General features: G+C 49.7%; 1 protein-coding gene across 2 annotated transcripts in view; it reads left to right on the top strand.

Annotated features, from left to right (window-relative positions):
• The window catches only part of LYST (lysosomal trafficking regulator), a 3,192,287-nt gene that overhangs the window by 2,523,555 nt on the left and 649,012 nt on the right, over positions 1-19,720 (top strand). The window lies entirely within an intron of this gene.

The following is a 19,720-nucleotide window of genomic DNA, read 5'->3' as shown; positions in this document are numbered from 1 at the left end:
GCAAGCCCATGTCTGCCCTGTCCACATATGCCTTCAATCTGTTGACATGGAGCACCCTGTGGGGGCTCCTAGGGGTGCCAAGGTCCACCAAGTAGGTGACCTCTCCCTTTTTCTCAATAATGGTGTGGGGTCCAGACCATTTGTCTTGGAGTGCTGCTGGGGCCACTGGCTCCAACACCCACACCTTCTGTCCTGGCTGGTACTCAGTCAGCACTGCCTTTTGGTCATGCCAAGCTTTTTGAAGTTCTTGGCTAGCCTCAAGGTTTTTGGAAGCCTTCTCCATATACTCAGCCATCCTGAGCGGAGACCAAGTACATAGTCCACTATATCTTGGGGGGCAAGGGGTGGTGTTTCCACGTTGCCACTGACTGGTATAGAGGAAGAACTCGGAACTTGTAATGCCAACTCACTTGTTTTACTCGCTGGGGATTTTAATTGTTCCTTCGAACCTCTCTCCAGCGAGGACATCCTAGACACTTGGGAGGAAGACACTAGGAGAGGTATCCCCTTACTAACACTCAACCCTATTAAAAAATGGTCACAGGGGGCCATAGATCTTAATGCCCTTTGTATGGAATTTGGCTTAAGGGCAACCAATGGCAGATCCAAATCTGATCCCAATGGGGCACACACTTACAATAGGATTGGTCACACTTCTCGGATCGATTATATCCTCCTTAACCACAAGCTTTGGGCTCACCTGCTCGACATGGAGGTCTTAACAACCACTGATAGTGATCATAACCAACTAGCACTGACACTGTCTTCTCCTTGGAGGGGTTCAAAGCCAAATTCTCCCCCTCACTTATGGAAATCAACGCATGAGGTGTGCCTCTCAAACTGTGGAAGGAGGCTTAAATGGAGAAAAGTTGCTATGGACGAAGGGAAGATGACCTTAGCTAATTCCATAATGTCCAACGCTAAAGCGGGGCTTGACGCCATGAGCCATGGAAACGCGGATGTCCCGCTCCTTTTCGTTGAAACAACAAATGCTCTGGGAGAACTGTTCACTATCGCCCCAGCAGATGGGAGACGAAAGGGAAAAAATACTCTAAAAGGTGGAGCGTCCTGGTTCACCCCTGCCTGTCGCTCTGCAAAATGTGAACTCATCAGAGCAGTGAAATCCAAGGATGCCAACCTCATAAAATTTGCCAGGAAAAGTTATCGGAAGGCTCTAACCACGGCTAGGCTTGAGCACGAAACTCAATTCTGGATTGACCTAAAAGCGGCGAGCTCCAGGAAAGACTCAAAGGGCTTTTGGGACCTGGTGAGATTGAAAAACAAACCCGAAGACTCCCTTATGACTTGTAACATTACTGGGGAGGTGTGGTTTGCTCATTTTTCCCAGCTTTATTCTCCAACTGGGGGTCCTGCATCCGGCCCCATGGTCCAACAGCCCGGCGCTCACTCTCACCCCAACAGCTCAGTCCTCAACGAGGCTGGTCTTTTTACCATCAAAGAAGTTGAGGGGGCAATCAAGTGTCTGGTCCCGAATAAGGCCGCGGGGCCCGACGGTATACCAGGCGACTTATTAAGGGTCAGTACACTAGAGTGGAGCAGTCTAATCGCCGCACTTCTGAATGCTGTTCTGACGGGCGGGTCCCTCCCGGACTCATGGAAGGGAGTGGAGGTCGTCCCTATTTTTAAAAAAGGGTCCCGGGACGACCCTGCAAACTATCGCCCAATCAGTTTGCTTGATTCTACGCAGAAGATAGCGGGCAAAGTAGTTCTAGGAAGGATTCAACAGTGGATTGAGGAGGAAAGTATCCTCTCGGACTATCAGGCGGGGTTTAGATCAGGCACTGGTACTATCGAGCAAACTTTCCGGCTCTTAATGATCCTCTGGAAAGTGGTTGTCCTGGGTAAGGGCAGCTTGTACCTTGCCTTCATAGACTTACGAACTGCGTTCGATCTAGTCCCACGAGACCAACTGTGGTGCGTTCTGGATACAATGGGCATTCCCCAGTATTTACTAAATATGCTCATAAAACTACATGAGGACAACTTTGCTCAGATCAGGTGGGGAGATCAGGGTCAAAAAACATCGTGTATCTCTGTGAACAGGGGAGTCCGCCAGGGTTGCGTGCTTGCCCCCACTCTGTTTTCCTTATACGTTAATGGAGCGGTGGAGCATCTTCTTAAACATCCTGCTGACGCACCTTCCCTGGCTGGCAGGAAAATCCCTACTCTCCTCTTCGCAGACGATACCCTCCTGATCTCAAAAACTCCAGTACGTCTGCAACGCCTGCTCACTGGCTTTAAGGATTTCTGCGACGCAAGGAGTCTATCAATAAATGTGAGCAAAACCAAGTTCCTGGTCCTGAACGCTCGGAAGAAAACTGTCATCCCACCATCTTTGGATTCCGTCCCACTTGAAAGGGTAAAGGAGTTTGACTATTTGGGCATTCGTCTCAGTGATTCAATGAGCTGGTAACCCCACCTCCAAAAGGCATCGCTGACCCACAAGAATGTGGGAGGGGCACTTTTGAAAGAACAACGGGCCTCGGTTCTTAAACCCATCGGTCCTGTATTGGACATCTACAGGGCAAGGTGGGTGAGTGCAGCCCTTTACGGATCCGAACTATGGGGCTTCCAGAACACAGACCTTTTGTCCAGAGCGGAAAACAAATTTCATAGAGACCTTATGGGCCTACCGCATAGCACCCCTGTTCTTCCAATCTTTTTAGACGCAGGTACTCGTCCCATAGGGGACCAGGCGAGGTTGCGCCCCCTCCTCCTTTGGGCTCGCATCTGGAGGTTACCAGAATTGTCTAGCTATGCTGATGGTCTAAGGGAACTGCTCCTAACACCTGGTTGGTCCAAAATCCGTTGGCTCAAGGAAGTCAAGTGCCTTCTTATCGAACTTGGCCTTGAGGACGCGTGGGCTAATAGATCTGCCCCGCCCAAACAGCAATTAAAGACGCTATATTGGTCATGGGTGACGGACACAAGAAATCGCAATTCCAAACTCTGTAGAACTTCTGTCGAATTTCTCTTGATCAAGGATGGCCCTTACTGTGAGCCATATTTGGACCTGATTACTAAATCTTGGGACAGGGCACTATATATCAAATTCAGGTTGGGGCTACTGCCAGTGGGAAAACTGATTGCCAGCTGGAGGGGTTCGTCGCATTTATCTTCATTTTGTCCTTTTTGTAATAGTAGGCTAGAGTCTGTGCCCCACATACTTTTCGTGTGCCCAGCCTATTTTGCCCCGCGCCGCATCTGGCTAAAGCCTTTGTGCCGGAGTTTCGGAACTAGATCCTATCTTGAGGCTCTATGAATTTTTTAAGATCTGACCCCTGCCCTCTGTTTGCTTTCTGTCTTGCTAAATTTCTGGCTTGGGCATGGCGGATCCGATCATTGAGGCTATCAACAGTACCCTAATAGCCAGTTGACTATCCCGTACCAATGTCCATATCATCTTCATGTGAATAATGAAATGAAATGTTTTAGTATTGTATTGAGTTTTTAACATTTAATATATGTGTGTTTTTGTAATGCTTTTCAAGATATGTGCAATATATCGAAATAAAGCTTGTTTCAATCAATCACTATATCTTGTTTAGGCTTTTTGAGAGGTAACTTCCATCCTTCTCTCACAAGACACAGGGGTCCCCTTACAGGATGCCCAAACAAAAGCTCAAAAGGGCTGTAGCCAACCACTTTTGTGGGACCTCTCTGTAAGCAAACAGAAGGCAGGGTAAAAGGATGTCCCATCTTCGCCTACGCTTTTCAGGTAACCCTTTTATCATCCCTTTTAGGGTCTTGTTGAACCTTTCAACAAGCCCATTGCACTGTGGATGGTAGGGTGTAGTGAATTTGTAATTCACACCACACTCCTTCCACATAGCAGTCAAATATCCTGACATGAAGTTTGCACCTCTGTCAGAGACAACCTCCTTTGGAAACCCCACTCTGGAGAAAACTCCAAGTAGGGCCCTTGCCACAACAGGTGCAGTTGTGGTCCTCAGGGGAATAGCTTCTGGATACCTGGTGGCATGATCCACTACCACCAGTATACATCTGTGCCCAGATGCTGTTTAGGGGTCCATTGGTCCAAAAATGTCTATCCCCACTCTCTCAAAGGGTACCCCCACCACAGGTAGTGGTATGAGGGGGGCCTTTGTTGTGCCACCTGAATTGCCACTGGCTTGGCAGGTAACACAGGAGCGACAACACTCCTTGGTATCTTCTGACATATGGGGCCAGTGAAAGTGAGGGACAAGCCTGTCCCAAGTCTTGTTCTGGCCTAGATGTCCTGCTAAGCGAATATCATGGGCCAAGGTAAGAAGGAAGCCCCTAAATTGCAGAGGTATGACCAACCTCCTGGAAGCACCAGGCTTGGGGTCTCTAGCCTCTGAATAAAGGAGCCCATCATCCCAATACACTCTATGGGTACCTTGAGCATTCCCAGCAGCCTCAGCAGCAGCCTGCTGTCTGAGGGGTTCAAGAGAGGAACAAGCTAATTGAGCCTGCCTCAGATCTGCCCTTGAGGGTCCCCCTGTCCCAAGACACTCAACCTGATCAGGTTCATGCTCTTCTAGGACAGTTCCCTCTTGGATCACAGAATCATCCTCCTGGGAGGGCTGATCCTCAACCTGAGGCAGGGGGGAAGGCACTGCCTTAACAATCTTGCTCTTTCTCTTGGGTTGTGTCTGGTCTATAGTTTCAAGATCCAGCACAGGTTCAGGTAAGCACTTTTTGGCCTGTGACCTGGTCACAGCAAGGACATGTGCTGAAATACCTAACATCTCTGCACGAGTCCTATACTCCACTTCTGACCATACTGAGTTTTCTAGATCATTGCCCAAAAGGCATTCAACTGGGAGGTCTGCACTTACCACAACTCTTTTGAGGCCAGTTACCCCTCCCCAGGAGAAATTAACAACTGCCACACTATGTGTAGTAGTGACATTGCTAGCATTAGTCACTAGGTAATTATCACCCAGTACAATCTGTCCAGGGTTCACAAAGTTAGGTGTCACCATAGTGACACTGGCACATGTGTCCCTGTCAGCTTTAGCCACTTTATCATTTATCAAAGGTGTCTGTCTGTACTTGCCCAAAGTATTGGGACTCACAGTAGTGGACATAGCCATAGCCATGTCCACATCACAGATCAGGACAGCCTGAGTAGGAATCCTGACTAGGCCAGGATCCACCTCAGTACCCATGGTTAACCCCACTATAGCCTTGGGTTGGGAACTACCACTGCTGACTGTACTAGGGGGTGCAGGTGCCTTAGGGGCTGCAGTGGTAGGGGCTGTACCTTTCTTGGTGCACTCAATAAACCAGTGAGAGGCAGTTTTACAATAATTACACCAAGGTTTCTTTGGACCTTCTTTCTTTTTCTTAGAGTTTTAGGACCCCCCTCCTTAGAAGTATTTTGGGGGCCTGAAGAAGACTTCTGGTCTTTTTGTTTCTGATCTCCACCCTTCTGGCCTGCCTTTTTCTGGTCAACACCTTGGTTCTGGGGTCTCTGATTAACCCTGGTTCTGACCCATTTGTCTGCCTTCTTTCCCAATTCTTGGGGAGAGGTCAGATTTGAGTCAATCAGGGGTTGGTGCAACAACTGGTTCTGACAATTATTAAGGATTTGTTCTCTCATTATTAAATTATACAATCCTGTATAGTCCTTAACTTTACTTCCCAGTAACCAACCTTCCAGAGCCTTAGTGGCACAATCAACAAAGTCAGTCCAGTCCTGAGTCTGTGTCTTCTGGGTATCTCTGAACATTAACCTGTACTGTTCAGTGGTTAAGCCAAACCCATCCATTAGAGAACTCTTCAGGCCAGTGTAGTTTTTAGCATCCTCATGACTAACAGTGAGGAGTTTGTCTCTTCCTTTTTCTGAAAAGGAGAGCCATAAGATTGCTGCCCACTGATTTTGGGGAACCTGCTGTACCATGCAGGTCCTCTCCAAAGCAGTTATCCACTTGTGGATGTCATCCCCATCTTTGTAGGGGGGCACAATCTTGCTCAGGTTTCTATGATCATAGGACCTGTCTTTATCCTTAGGGATATTGCTGCCACCAGTGGAATCTAATCCACTTAACTTTTGCTCCCTTGCTAAAGCAAGTTTAGCTTGGGCCAGGGCTGTTTCCTCCTTTTCTATCTGAAGTTGGACAGCTCTCATCCTAGCCTCATATTCTCTTCTCTGGGGGGAAGTCATTCCCCTTTGAGAACCCCTTGAGGCATTAGAGAGGAGAGACTGCCTGGAAGGAGACCTTTCCCTTCTATTGGCTGGGAGAAGTCTACTATTAGGTCTGGAGAGGTGAAACTCTTCTCCATTCCCATGTAAACTTAGGTTAACCTGGCTAAGCCTCCTGACTTGGACCTGGCTATCATCTCCATCTGAATCTTCCTCCACTTCCTCACCATCTTCTGGGGTTATGGAGTCATCTTCTGTGGAGGGGACAGCTTCACCTGTGTTATCTAAGGGACCTGGTTTAGAGGCCTTCTCAAGATCAGCAGCCGCTAGGACTTCTATCAGGTGTTGGATGGTAGGGTTGGAACCCTGTTTCAACTTCCTGGAGGTACGCAATGACCTAATCTCTCGGAAGTTGAGCATCTCATATCTTGTGGGTGCCATGGGAAGGTCACTTAACCACAGGTAGAGAACCAGAGGGTTCACCTGTGCCAGACATGTCTAGTGAGGTTTGGTGTGTGCACCTACCTACACTGAGTGTTTACCTACTAGACCCTCTCTAGGAGTTGTAGTCAGGGTGTGCTAGGCCCTTTCCTCTACAACAACGAAGTTCAGTAGAACTTAAGTATTTTAAGCTTTGTTATATGTACCTATGGTACCTAATGTGATCTTTCAAATGATATCAAAGATTACAATTGGTAAAACAACAGCAAGCTCAAATCCCAACCGCTGCACACCATTGTGAGAAGTTGGCCTGGTATATGATGTTCACTATTCTAGTGAGCACCTTGTACCAGTCCAAACAACCCTTATGGTGATGGTTGTAAAGTCAACCTTATAGACCAGCTATCCTAGGGGTAGCATGGACAAAAACAGTCTCAGGCTAAACTCAAGAGGGCATGTGAAGTCAGCTGTTTTACCATATGCAATCCTTTTAATACCAAATGAAAGGACACCACACAGGTTATATATTCAAAATATATATGTATTTATTTCTAAAACAACCCAGTGAACTCTTTATGAGAACAGGAGCACAAGCGCATAACAAGTAACTTAATATAACATACAGAAGTTGCATAAATATGGATAGGCCCTGGTGGCCCGCTAAACCATATACTAAAATAGTGGTATAAGAACCACGTCACGAACAATGGTAAGGCCTAGGGCCTTGGGAATCGCTGAGGCTACACTGGACTAACAGTAGTTAGGGAGCAGGAGGCCCACGGGATGCGGGTGCAGTGTCAATGGGTGCGTAAAGTTAGAAAGTTAAATGTGTAGGAGTCTTCCGACTGGACTAGAAGCTAACCACTTGAAACGAGGACACTAGGAAAGTTAATCTTTACAGGAGCAACGTAGTACTCACGCTACCTCACCCACAGGAAGCGGGTGCATAGGTGTCAAAGTGTGTCGGGTTTCGTCGTGGAGTTCTATGGAGCCTTGGAGAAAAGATGCTGCAGGCGACCAGGAGAGAAGAGTCCGGTTGGATCCAAAGGTGGATCGAGGATGAAGAGTACCTGAAAGCAGAGGGGACAGAGTCTGGGTCTCGAGCCAGTGACCTGGAAGGAACTAGGAAGGAACCAGGCGATGTCAGGATGCGATCAGGTGATGTCGTGAAGCTTGTCTCCGCTGCCATGCCACGTAGACCAGGAGGTGTCGACGACGACCAGATGCTTGGCACGGACTGTCCCACAAAGGCTCTCGCCGTCGGCGGTGTCCGTTCTCGATTCGGAGTCAACAGGCCTTGGCAAATGCAACCCACGCAGGAATTGAAGATGGCTTCTGGATCAGACCAGCAAGGTCTGATGGGCTACTCCTTTTCAGGGAAGCAAGGACCAGTCTGGAGCAACCAGACCAGCATTGGAAATTCAAAGGTTCGTTGTCACAGAGGCCACTAGCCAACGGGCAAGTGACCGGACAGACGCGTCGAGCAGGAAAATGCAAGAGTGTCCGGGTGGATCAAAGAACTGAAGAACCTGAAAGCAGAGGGGACAGAGTCTGGGTCACTAGCCAGTGACCAGGAAGGAACCAGGATGGAACCAGGTGGTGTCGCGATGCAAACAGGTGACGAGGTGAAGCTTGTCTCTGCAGCCACGAGGACCAGGAGGCGTCGACGACGACCAGGAGCTGGATTCGAGCTGTCCCACGAAGGATCTAGTTGACTTGCGTGTCGGTATCCGGATTGGACCCAACAAGCCTTGGTAACCGCAACCCACGAAGGAAGTGAAGATTTGCTTCAGGTCAGAGCTTCTCTTTTGGAGGGAAGTTGGAGCAAGTCTGGTGCAAGCAGGAAAGCAAGAAGATTTTAAAGGTTCTCCTTCAGGGGGCTCACTAGCCAACGGGCTGGCAACCGGGAAGATGCGTCGAGCTGAAATGCAGGAGCAGGCCCCACGCGGCACTCGTGGAGTGGGGAGGGCTGAGCTTTGGTGCAAATGACTCTCGGGTCTGGGGCTTCTCTTACCCCAATGCACAACTGCGAAGGTGCCTCGGTCGTTGTACTATTAGCAAAGTGCAGGATGTCCAGGGAGTCTGGTCCCACGTCTCTCGTGTCCGCCACGGGTCTCAGCTTTGCTGTGGATGTGGGTCGGAGTCCAAGAAGTCTGGAAGTCCAGTCCTGAGTAGCTGGGTCTTCGGGTTCCGTCGGGAGCTTCGACAAAGCAAACCGGCAAGTTACTGGGGGTGCCTGTTTGAACAGAGTGGTCACCCCTTGACCACAAGGGAGATGTCTTCAGTCTTCTATGCATGGAGCACCTTGTGTGCCCCAGGCAGTGTCTGGAAAAGCATCTTTCCATTCAACCCACCCTGCCCCAATACACTACAGGCTGTCTGGGGAGGTGCTAGCACCTCCCTCGACAGGAAACCTATTGTCCAGGCTTCCCTTGCTGGAGTTTCCCTCAGCTGCAGGAGGTCAGACTCGTGTCTGTGGCACCAGCCTCCATAATGTGATGCTGAGGCTCTGTTTAACTTTTTTTTTTTTTTAAACGTATTTTTATTAGAAGATTATGCCATTATACATCGTTGGGTGAAACAAATCACATTGTCCCGTCACATTGGAGCAAGAGCCAATATGGCAGTCATAATTTACACAATATTCATCCCAATGTAGAAGTTGTTTTACAGGAGCACACCCAAGATTTTTATCACACATTTTGGCTATATTACAAGAGGAAGCATACCTCCCCATCCATATCAGAGTACATGCAGTTCTAATTTTGCCCATCCTGAGGTCTGTTGTCATACCCAGTAATCGCTGCATACAATACTATCAGTAAATGAGAATCTAAAACAAGAAAAAACATCAAACACCTACCAACCACCCCACCCCTTCCTTCCCCTCTAAGGCTCAACATGAAAAAATTACATTATCCTAAACTCAGTCCATTACTACCCATTTACATTTTGGCACATACAGACAGTGTTTTGCCGTTCCACAGCAATCCCGTGTCCAAGGCCTAGAGCTCCAGCCTCACCATTCTGCAACTTGGTACAGGCCGCCCTAGAATATACATTAGGTATAATAGTATATTATATCCAAGGCGCCAAGTTCCTTCATCAGCAAGTTCCAATCCATTGGTATGGACATCTTACGCAGTCTGCGTTGTTCATCCCTTTTCAATTCCACCCCCTCTGCCCTGCCCCATTTCAATAACTCATCATACCAGGTTTTTAATGCTGGTGGCCTAATCGCCTTCCATTGCATTGTGAGGTTTCGTTTAGCCAGTATTAGTGCCAAGTTATTAAACTTAGTAACCGGACTACCCTTCTTTCCTTTAGGACCCATTCCCAGCAGACAGTATTCCAAGCTATCATTATTCTGCACTGGTGCTATCTCCGAGAAAATCTCACAGACCGCTCCCCAGTACCGTCGTAGTCGTGGACAATTCCACAGCATGTGTATCAAATCTGCTGCTTGTAATTGGCAACGCGGGCATACATCCAAAGCATCGGGATACATCGTCTTCAGCTTGCACGGCGTCAAATAGGGCCTATGCAAGAGCATAAGTTGAATAAATTTAAATTTCGGGTTTCGTGACACTTTCCTGGGGTATTCCACCAATTTATCCCATTCTCTATCACTAAACTCCCTCCCTATATCTGTTTCCCATTTGCCCCGGAGGGGACCGAGGGGTACTGCTGCTACCGTGTGAATGCCCCTATAGAGCCACCTAGTAAGGTGACTTCCGTTACCCATTAAATGTTGCATTGTGACCAGTGCATTCGTGGTCGGTTCCACCCCTTCAGGCACCCATGTAGTGCGTATGTAATGCGACAAACTGGCATGTAGAAGAAACAACGCATTCGGCACTTAATGCTCCCACATGAATCCATCATGTGGCATCATAGTACCCTCCTTAAAGAAATCACCTACTGTGGACACGCCTGCCGCTTCCCACAACTCCAACCTTCGCATTGTAATTCTGCATACCTGTGTGGGGATCCCTAGCAGGGGTATGGTAGGGGCGTATGGGGGCAACGCCTTGGTGTATCGTAGAGAATGCCTCCAGTATAACAGTGCAATTTTTAAAAGGTGTGGTGCATAAGGTGGGATTTTGCTATTGGGCAACATGAGTGTATGTACTGCGCCCCTCTGCCACTTTAGATGCGTCATTTCTATCTACTGCAAATTCCGCCCTGCCAGCCAATATGCCAGCCACTGCAGCTGGCTCGCGTAGCAGTAGGCCTTCAGATCAGGGACCCCATTCCCCCGTGTTTAGTATCTAGATACAGTTTTGTAATCCCTATGCGTCTCCTGCCCTTGCCCCATATCAGCTCAATCAGCATAGTGGTGAGCATCGAAAAAGTCTTTGCAGGTATCATTACAGGCAAGTTGGTAAAAAAATACAACAATCTAGGGAGCACCACCATTTTTGTTATTGCTTCTTTTCCTGCCACAGATATAGGTAAAGTGATCCAGAACCTTATTTGGGATCTAAGCGAGGTGATCGCCCTGTCCAGGTTACCCTCCAGGAGATCCATCTTATCTCTGTAGACATTAATTCCTAAATATTTGAAAGTATCAGGTGCAATGCGGAACGATCAGTCTCCGAACCCCATCGTTCCAGTTCGTGTTGAGTCTGCAAAATAATAGACATAGGATTTATTTTCGTTTATCGACAGTCCAGACAGTCTCTGGAATGCAGCAAAAATCGAAGGTATAGGCTCACAAGCAGCATCTAGGTCTCTGAGATACAGTATTATATCATCGCAGAAGCAGATACAATATGTGTCGTGGGCCCTAACTTTATCCCCCTATGGCCTGCAGTAGTGCGCAACTTCAGCATCAGGGGCTCCAGCGCCAGGATGAACAGCAGAGGCGACAACGGGCACCTCTGCCTGGTGCCCCTTGCAACTGTGTAGTGCTTCTAGATGTGCATACCCGTTCTCGCCCTGGCCCTAGGTTCTGTATATAGTAGTAACACCCCCTCTATGAATTCATCAGGGATACCATATCGTGAATCAAAAGCTTGTCTCAAGTCTAACAAGATCCATCCCACAGCTTCAGCTCTCTGGGTGGAATGGGCCATCACCTGGTGCAAACGCCGAATATTCAGGGAAGTACTCCTGCCCGGAAAAACCCACACTGGTTGATGTGTATTAATTGTGGTATGTGTTGACAAATTCGGGTCGCCAGTATTTTCTCAGTATCTTGTAATCAACATTTAGTAACGAGAGGGGCGTGTATCCTGCTATGTCTGTGCTGTCCCGCCCAGGTTTTAACAGTGAAATAACTGTGGCCTGCAGTGTGGTAAGCGGCAGCGTGCCTGTCTCTAAGGATGAATGATATAGCCTTTGCAAGTGAGGTACCAATAAATCCACGAACGCTGCGTAAAATTCCACAGGTAACCCGTCCCCGCCAGGTGATTTATTTCTGGGCAAACTACGTATCGCTTTTTTAATTTCCATCACAGTCACCGGGAGCCGGAGCTCATCCTTGTGTGACTGTAATAACTGGGGGAGTAGCAGCTCGTTAAAAAAAGCGTCCAAATTCTCTGTCCCTACATCTTCAGGCCTACCATATAAAATTTCATAATATTCCCTAAAGGCGTCGTTAATATCAAGTTGTGTACACACCGTGTCACCGGCCACATTTTTTACTTCTAGTACAGAGACAACCAGTGGGGCATCTTTGAGAATCCTGGCAAATAATGGTCCTGCTCTATCCGCTACTGTATGTTGCTTCAGGTTGTGGAGCCTACTATCTACCAGTCTGAGGTCCTCTAGGAGTCCAGCATATCGTATATGGGCTTCCTGTAACTGTACTCTATGTGTTTCGTCTAGTGTAGCCCGCTGTTCCAAATCTCCCAGTGTTTTTTCGATGTCAGTGATTTGAGTGACTAGCGTGTGCCTCAACCCTACCCGTGTGCTAATCGCCACCCCCCTCAACACAGTCTTAAATACATCCCACTCAATCTGCCTAGAAGAGGCCGTATTTGCATTTTCAGAAAAATAATTACCTATGGCAGTAGCAAGAGCCGTCTTGAAAACCGAGTCTTCTAGCAATTGCGGCTGTAGTCGCCACGTCGGTACCAAAGTCGGGATCTTGCCCCATTGTAGTGTGATCTCTACCCGACTATGATCTGATAAGGTTTTCCCTAAATGAGTGGAGTCCCTAATCGCAGACATCAAAGCAACCGAACAGAATATCCTATCTATGCGGTTATGTAATTTATGCAATGGGGAGTATAATGAGTATTCCCTGACCCTGCGATGTTTTTCTCTCTAGGCATCCATGATACTCCAACTTCTCGCCCAGTGTGCCAATACCTCTGCCAATTTCTTACTGGGTGCATTATGCAGTGGTGGATGAGACCTGTCTAGCCCAATGTCTAGAACTGCATTAAAATCCCCCCCAATCACCCACGGGTATCCCTCCCAGTCAGCCAGCATTGTGTATAAAGTCTCCCAAAAATGTTCCTGTCCCGTGTTTGGAGTATACACACTACCCAGCACAATATGCTCCCCATCAAGTAATCCATGTACCAGCACATAACGGCCATCTTTATCAATCTTTTGCTCTAACAATTTAAAGGGCGTGCCATTTCTCAGCCATATCGCAGCTCCCCTGCGAAGGCCGAATATGATGTGAAGAATAACTGACCCCTTCATTTCCTATTTAACTTCATCGCCTCATCCCGGTTCAAATGAGTCTCCTGCAGAAACGCCAAATTCATCTTCCGCCTATTCAATTGAGCTAACAGCCTATGTCTTTTCTGTATGGAGCCAAGGCCCCGGACATTCCAGGAATGGCATATATAATTATCCTGGTGTGTCATTAGACCTCCCGTAGAGTGGTCCCGCAGAACCACAAGAAACACTGAGCCTGGACTGTATCATATTAACTAATGTTGAGCCTTCAAACACAGTAAGCCACCCCAATACTCGAGTCCCCTTCTGAACGACTGAGGACCAAACCATAGTCAACCTTGTAACCAAACTATTACTAAAATCGCAACTCTGTGCAGTCGCCATGGGGGTGAGGCAACCACCATCATACAGTTTGTCATTTACGTTACACATACATTTGCATTGCAACAAACCGTCATCAACCCTTTACAGTTCTATGTATTGAGATATATAGCAGTCTTAACTTATTATTTTAGCAACAGATCAGGCTATCGGGCCGAACAGTATACAATACCACTCTCATCCGAGCAACCTCTTCCGTTCAGTAATTATCCACCGTCTGGGCAGTCACTAAAGGGAACAATGTCAGGCTAGATTCCGATTCAGAGCGGGCCGTGGCTCCCCCAGACGAATGTATAGAAACCGCACGTAAGCTGACATCATGCTCCGCCAGCGCCGCCGCCGTCAGCAAAGCGTCTCTCTGTCTGTTAGTAATCTGTTCCGTCGACGGGGACATCTCTGTGTCAGTTCCCTTGTGACCCGTGTCCATCAAGGTCGATGGTACCTCCCGCCTCAGTCGAGAAGACCCAGTGCCTCCTCGTGGTAAAGAGACCTGCGTGTCCGGAGGGGAGAAAGTAATCTCAAGCCAGTCCGCTGCCTCCTCTGGATTCTCAAAGGAAAACGACTTTTGCCTATATATTACTTTCAATCGGGCCGGGAAGAGCAACGCATATTTCAAGTCATGCTCCCTTAGTTTCTTCTTGATCTCCAAAAAGTGGCCCTAGCCCTCTGGACCATCAGTGTTAAGTCTGGGTATAGGGAGATCGTTCTATTTTCAAATCTGATAGGCGCATTTTCTCTTGCCGCTCTCAGTATCAGGTCCCAATCTTTGTAATTCAGAATACGGGTAATTAGCGGCCGCGGGGGCGCCCCAGGTCTAGGAGGCCTGGCCGGAACCCTATGTGCTCTCTCCACGCAGTACATCAATGACAGACCCTCCTTCGCCACATTATCTCAAATCCAGTTCTCCACAAATTGTGTGGGGTTGCACCCCTCACTTTTCTCTGGTATTCCCAGGATACGCACTTTGTTCCCGCGGGACCTCCCTTCTGCGTCATCCACCCGTTCCTGGAGCCCCTTTAGCTGGCGCCGTACCTGCTCCATTTGTGTGGCTTGTTCTGTGTGCTGAGGAATCAAGTCGTCAATGGCTATTTTATTGCATTTTACCTTCTCGGCCTGGTTCTTGTGGTCCGCCTTCAACAAGTTGAAGCTAGTAGAGAGGGACCCCAGCTGCGCTTCCATCGCTACACGTGAGTCTCTTATTTCTTTCAGGATGAGGTCTAATTTATTAACAGGTTGTGCCGCAGCTGTAGGCGGGATTACTTCCATATCCGAGTCTTGCGTCCGGCCACTCAGGACTTCACATCCACATTGTCCGCAGTCTGTGCTTCTTGCTTGTTTGCCCTAGTGCGTCCCATCGTACTTAGTATTGACCATTTCGCCATGCTCCGTATCGCTCGGTCCCAAAGGGAGGTGTGAGTACCAACAAGCCTGCTTCCAGGGGGGTGTACGTGACTCCGAAAGAGCAGCACTCCTCTAGTCTCTCCACATCCCGTGTGTAACCATAGGCGGAACCTCGCTCTGATCACCTGCCCCTTTCAACTACCATCTGCTGCAGCACAACCCCCGTCTACGTTTTCAACTCAGTGCCTATCCAGCCGGAAGAGGGGCAGTACTTAGCATTCCTTGCTCCAGCAGCCTTCCAACCTCCAATGCCCAGAGCAGCTGGGTCGTAGTCTACACAGCTGCGCCCGTCTCCAATCACATACGTGTCCGGTTTATGCCATCCACAGAAGAGGGGGGGGGGAGAGGGAAGATGCATCGTATTTCACAGATCCCAGTCCTCAGCTGGTATAGTTCTCTGTCCAATATGTCCGTAGCAGCAGCGGCCAAATACACTTATCTACACCAGACTGGTGTGCCCTTTTGGCTCCCCCAATGACACTATCCTTCACTGGCTTTCAATCGTCATTTATAGCTGATATGACCCCGTTGCTGCAGTTCCTCATTGCCTTTGTGCCCAGGTCCAAGCAGCCAACATCGCATCCAGTATTCTACGGCCTGCAGGTCAGTACCAGCAATCCGTCTCTGCTCGACCTCCGCCTTTGTCCCGTGTCGCTCTAAAAGCCCAGCAATGCGCACATTGACGGTAGTGCTCAGATCACACTCTGTGGCTCCCCTCCGCCTCTGTGTCTCGCTGTGTCTCTTCTCACCTGCTACTGATGTCGGGCCCCCGCCTCACACCCTCCATGCTCCACAGGTGGCAGGCTCAGTATCGGGTGTCCGCACCGCCACCGCCGGGTCTTTGCAGCACAGCCGTTTATGCCGGCGCCATCTTGGGGCGCCGCCTCCGATCAGCGCCGGTGATCCTCTTATAATGTCCGGGGCCCACAGCAGGCTGCTGTGTGCAGCTCACCTCGTCTTTCTCAGCACCCAGGTCCCGCAGACAGCAGGGAGGCAGGGAAGGTCCCCCACAGCTTCCACTCAGCGTCTCTCTCGCGGCGGCACTTCAGCGCTCTTCACTGCTCCAGCGCTCCAGGCACATGTCTTCGCCGCGGCCGCGCGGCTCATTTCCCAACACAGAGGGACCGCAAATGTGTTCTGCTGGACCCACAGCCGCTCTGCTACCTTCGGCTAGTATTTTCATTACAAAAAGCTGCAGGATAATTAAGGCCAGTGTCTGGTTTAACACGTAGCCTTTTCAATCCGCGGCCACCATGCTCTGCAGTTAGCCACGCCCCCCCCCCACCCGAGGCTCTGTTTACCTTTAACCGGGTAAAGCAGGAACATACATGTCTTGTCCCTCTAGAAGGGTGGAATGCTACCCCCGCCGCCAGAATTGGCGGGGAGGGGGTAGTATTCCAAAGTGTTTGACACCTTACACAACATATTTTGATAAAGCCAAACCAAAGTTAGCATTTAGCCACGAGGATTATGATGCACTTAAGAGTATATGGTATGGCTATATCATAGAACAGCTATAAGGACATGGTTCCGAAAGCTGCAGAGGGGCTCAGCTCATGCCAGAGCACCCTCTCACATAAAACCAAGCACTCTGATTCCAGGATTGTCAGGCCTGCCATAGGATTGACTTATAGGTGCATATGTGTCTATATATAAGGTTAGATATAGGTATACTATATCTAAGTAAGGGGTGATTACACCACCTTACCCAAGCTGAGGGATCAGCCTGTGGTGTCAGTTTGGATGGCCAGCCAGGGGGTGGCATAATACATGCTGCAGCCCCTGGTAGGCCTTGGATGCACCTATGCCCTGGGTACCTATGGTACACTATACAGGGGCTCACAGAGGTGACCCAATCAGGTATGTACCTCAAGTACATGGTATCAATTTAGAGAGAGAACAGCTGGGCTGTGGGTCTGATTAGCAGGCCACAGCCACACTAAAGTCGAAAAACCAGTAAATCACAGCAAAAAGTGGGGGTGACCATAGGAAGCAGACCCTACTCTCCTACAGCCACCTCCAGACTACGGCCGCCTGCCTGCACCTGCTGGGGTTCTCCATCAATGTACAGAAGTCACACCTATGTCCCTCTCAACAGCTCCTCTTCATCGAAGCGGTTCTGGATTCGGCGAGGTTTCGGGTTTATCCTACCGAACAGCGGGTTTGGGATATTCAGGCTCTGATTCTGATCTTTCAGCCTTTATCCCGAGTCTCGGTCAGGTTGACGCTGCGGCTTCTGGGGCTGACGGCCTCCTGCATCCTTCTGGTGCATCACGCCAGGTGGCGGATGCGGGCTCTGCAGTGGGACCTGAAGTTTCAGTGGGCCCAGCATCAGGACAACCTGTCCGACCACGTCCTGATCTCGGAGTGCACCGTGAGACAGTTGCAGTGGTGGCTCACGGACCGCGATTGGGTCAGCGGCAGATCCCTCTCCCTACCCCTACCAGAGCACGTAGTTGTGTCGGATGCGTCCCTCCTGGGTTGGGGGGGCCACATGGGAGAGGCGGAGATCAGAGGCCTCTGGTCTCCGGCGGAGTCCCGGCTCCACATCAACCTTCTGGAGCTGCGGGCGATTCGGCTTGCACAGAAAGCTTTCCTTCTCTCTGTCCCGGAAGTGTAGTGCAGGTGTTCACGGACAACACCACCGCCATGTGGTACTGCAACAAACAGGGCGGGGTGGGTTCGTGGACCCTTCGTCAGGAGGCTCTGAGCTTCTGGCAATGGCTGGAACACCGCGGCGTCACCCTGGTGGTTCAACACCTGACAGGTTCCCTGAACGCCAGGGCGGACGAACTCAGCCGTCGGTCAGGCACGACCGGGCCCAAGTCATCCTTGTGGCTCCGGACTGGGCTCGAAGATACTGGTATCATGAGCTACTCAGCATGTCAGTCGATCCCCCGATTTGTCTGCCTCTTCAGGACGACCTTCTGTCGCAGCAGCAGGGGACTCTCCTCCACACGAACCTGTCCAGTCTCCACCTCCATGCGTGGAGATTGAGTGGCGACAGTTGAGGCCATTTGACTTGCCTCCTGAAATCTGTGATGTGATTATGGCAGCCAGGCGTCCCTCCACAAAATCAGTATACGCCTGCAGGTGGAACAAATTTGTGGCATGGTGCACAGCAAAGGCTGTGGATCCCCTTTCTGCCCCCCTTTCAGAGGTTCTCCTCTTTCTTCTTTGTCTTGCCAAGCAGGGCTCCCCTCTGGGTACTATCAAAGGCTACCTCTCTGCCATTTCAGCCTTCTTAAGGCTGCCTGATCAGCCTTCTCTTTTCAAGTCCCCTGTTGTAAATAGATTCTTGAAGGGCATCACTCACATGTTTCCTCCTGTTCCTTTCGTGATGCCTTAGTGGGACTTTGTTCTGACCTATTTGATGTGCGCTCCTTTCGAGCCACTTCACAATTGCCCTCTTCGTCTTCTGACTCTTAGGACTGCATTCCTGGTTGCCATCACCTCTGCCAGGAGAGTGAGTGAGCTCCAGGCTCTCTCTTCTAAACCTCCTTTCCTCTCTGTCCGTCCGGACAAAGTTGTCTTGAGAACGCGTCCCTCTTTCCTGCCCAAGGTAGTCACAGCCTTGGGCATCCCTCGAAAGAGGAAGAGAGGCTCCACCATCTGGACCCAAAACGTGCGCTCTCATTCTATCTAGACCGCACACGCCAGTTCCAGGTGGACGACCAGCTCTTTGTTGGTTGCGTGGGCGCTAAGAAGGGACGGGCGGTGCACAAACGGACCATTTATCGATTGGTCGTTTTGTGCATAAAGGCTTGTTATTCACTGGCTAAAAAGGAGCCTCTGGTGGGGCTGCGTGCCCATTCCACTCGGGCCATGGCGGCTACTACTGCCCTGGGTCGGGGAGTCCCCTTGCATGACATCTGTCAGGCAGCTACGTGGGCCTCACTGCACACGTTCGCTGGACACTACTGCCTGGAAAGCCAAGTCCGGCGAGATGGCTTTTTCGGCCGTTTTGTTCTCCAGGAATTTCTGTTGTGATCATTGGTTCGCAGACCCACCACCGGAGTTGGTATTGCTGGGGTATCTATTCTAAGGTAAGGAATCTAACACTAACCTGTTTCTTTCAGATGCACAAGTTACTTACCATTGGTAACGATATATCTGTAAGAAACAGTAGTTAGTGTTAGATTCCTTACCGCCCCACCAATCCTCCCCGTTCTGCGAACCGATATCTAGGGTTAAGGTTCACCACTTTGAGGGCCCTAGTTTCATGGCATCAGTGTCGGTTTTTATCATGGCTCTGTGTTCCTGCCGCGGAAAAGCTATGTATAAGAACTGACGTCAGCGCGTGAGGGCGGCGTCTAAGTACTCCGACAACGTCACCCTGGCGATCACGACGCCGACGACGGACGCGGAGCCGCAGACGATGCCTACCGATGCGCAGGGGTACTGCTACGCAAAACTTTTCGGATCCAGTCTGACGCCTGGGGATATTCTAAGGTAAGGAATCTAACACTAACTACTGTTTCTTACAGATATATCGTTACCGAAGGTAAGTAACTTGTGCGACCACCCGCGTGTCCCCCCGACTCATGCCTCCACTCCAGAGCATGAGTCGGGGGCACACGCGGGTGGGCAGCGTCCACCCACTATTTTCACAGGGTGAACACCGTCCACTCTGCCAAGAATTTGTGCAACACCTTGAAGGACCTGGGTGAATCCAAAAAGAACCCGAATTTAATGAATGATGAT

This window comes from Lissotriton helveticus, chromosome 6 (assembly GCF_964261635.1).
Source record: "Lissotriton helveticus chromosome 6, aLisHel1.1, whole genome shotgun sequence".
Classification (NCBI taxonomy): Eukaryota; Metazoa; Chordata; class Amphibia; order Caudata; family Salamandridae; genus Lissotriton; species Lissotriton helveticus.
The sequence above is the reverse complement of the archived record's forward strand: the minus strand, read 5'-3'. Positions and strand labels throughout refer to the sequence as shown.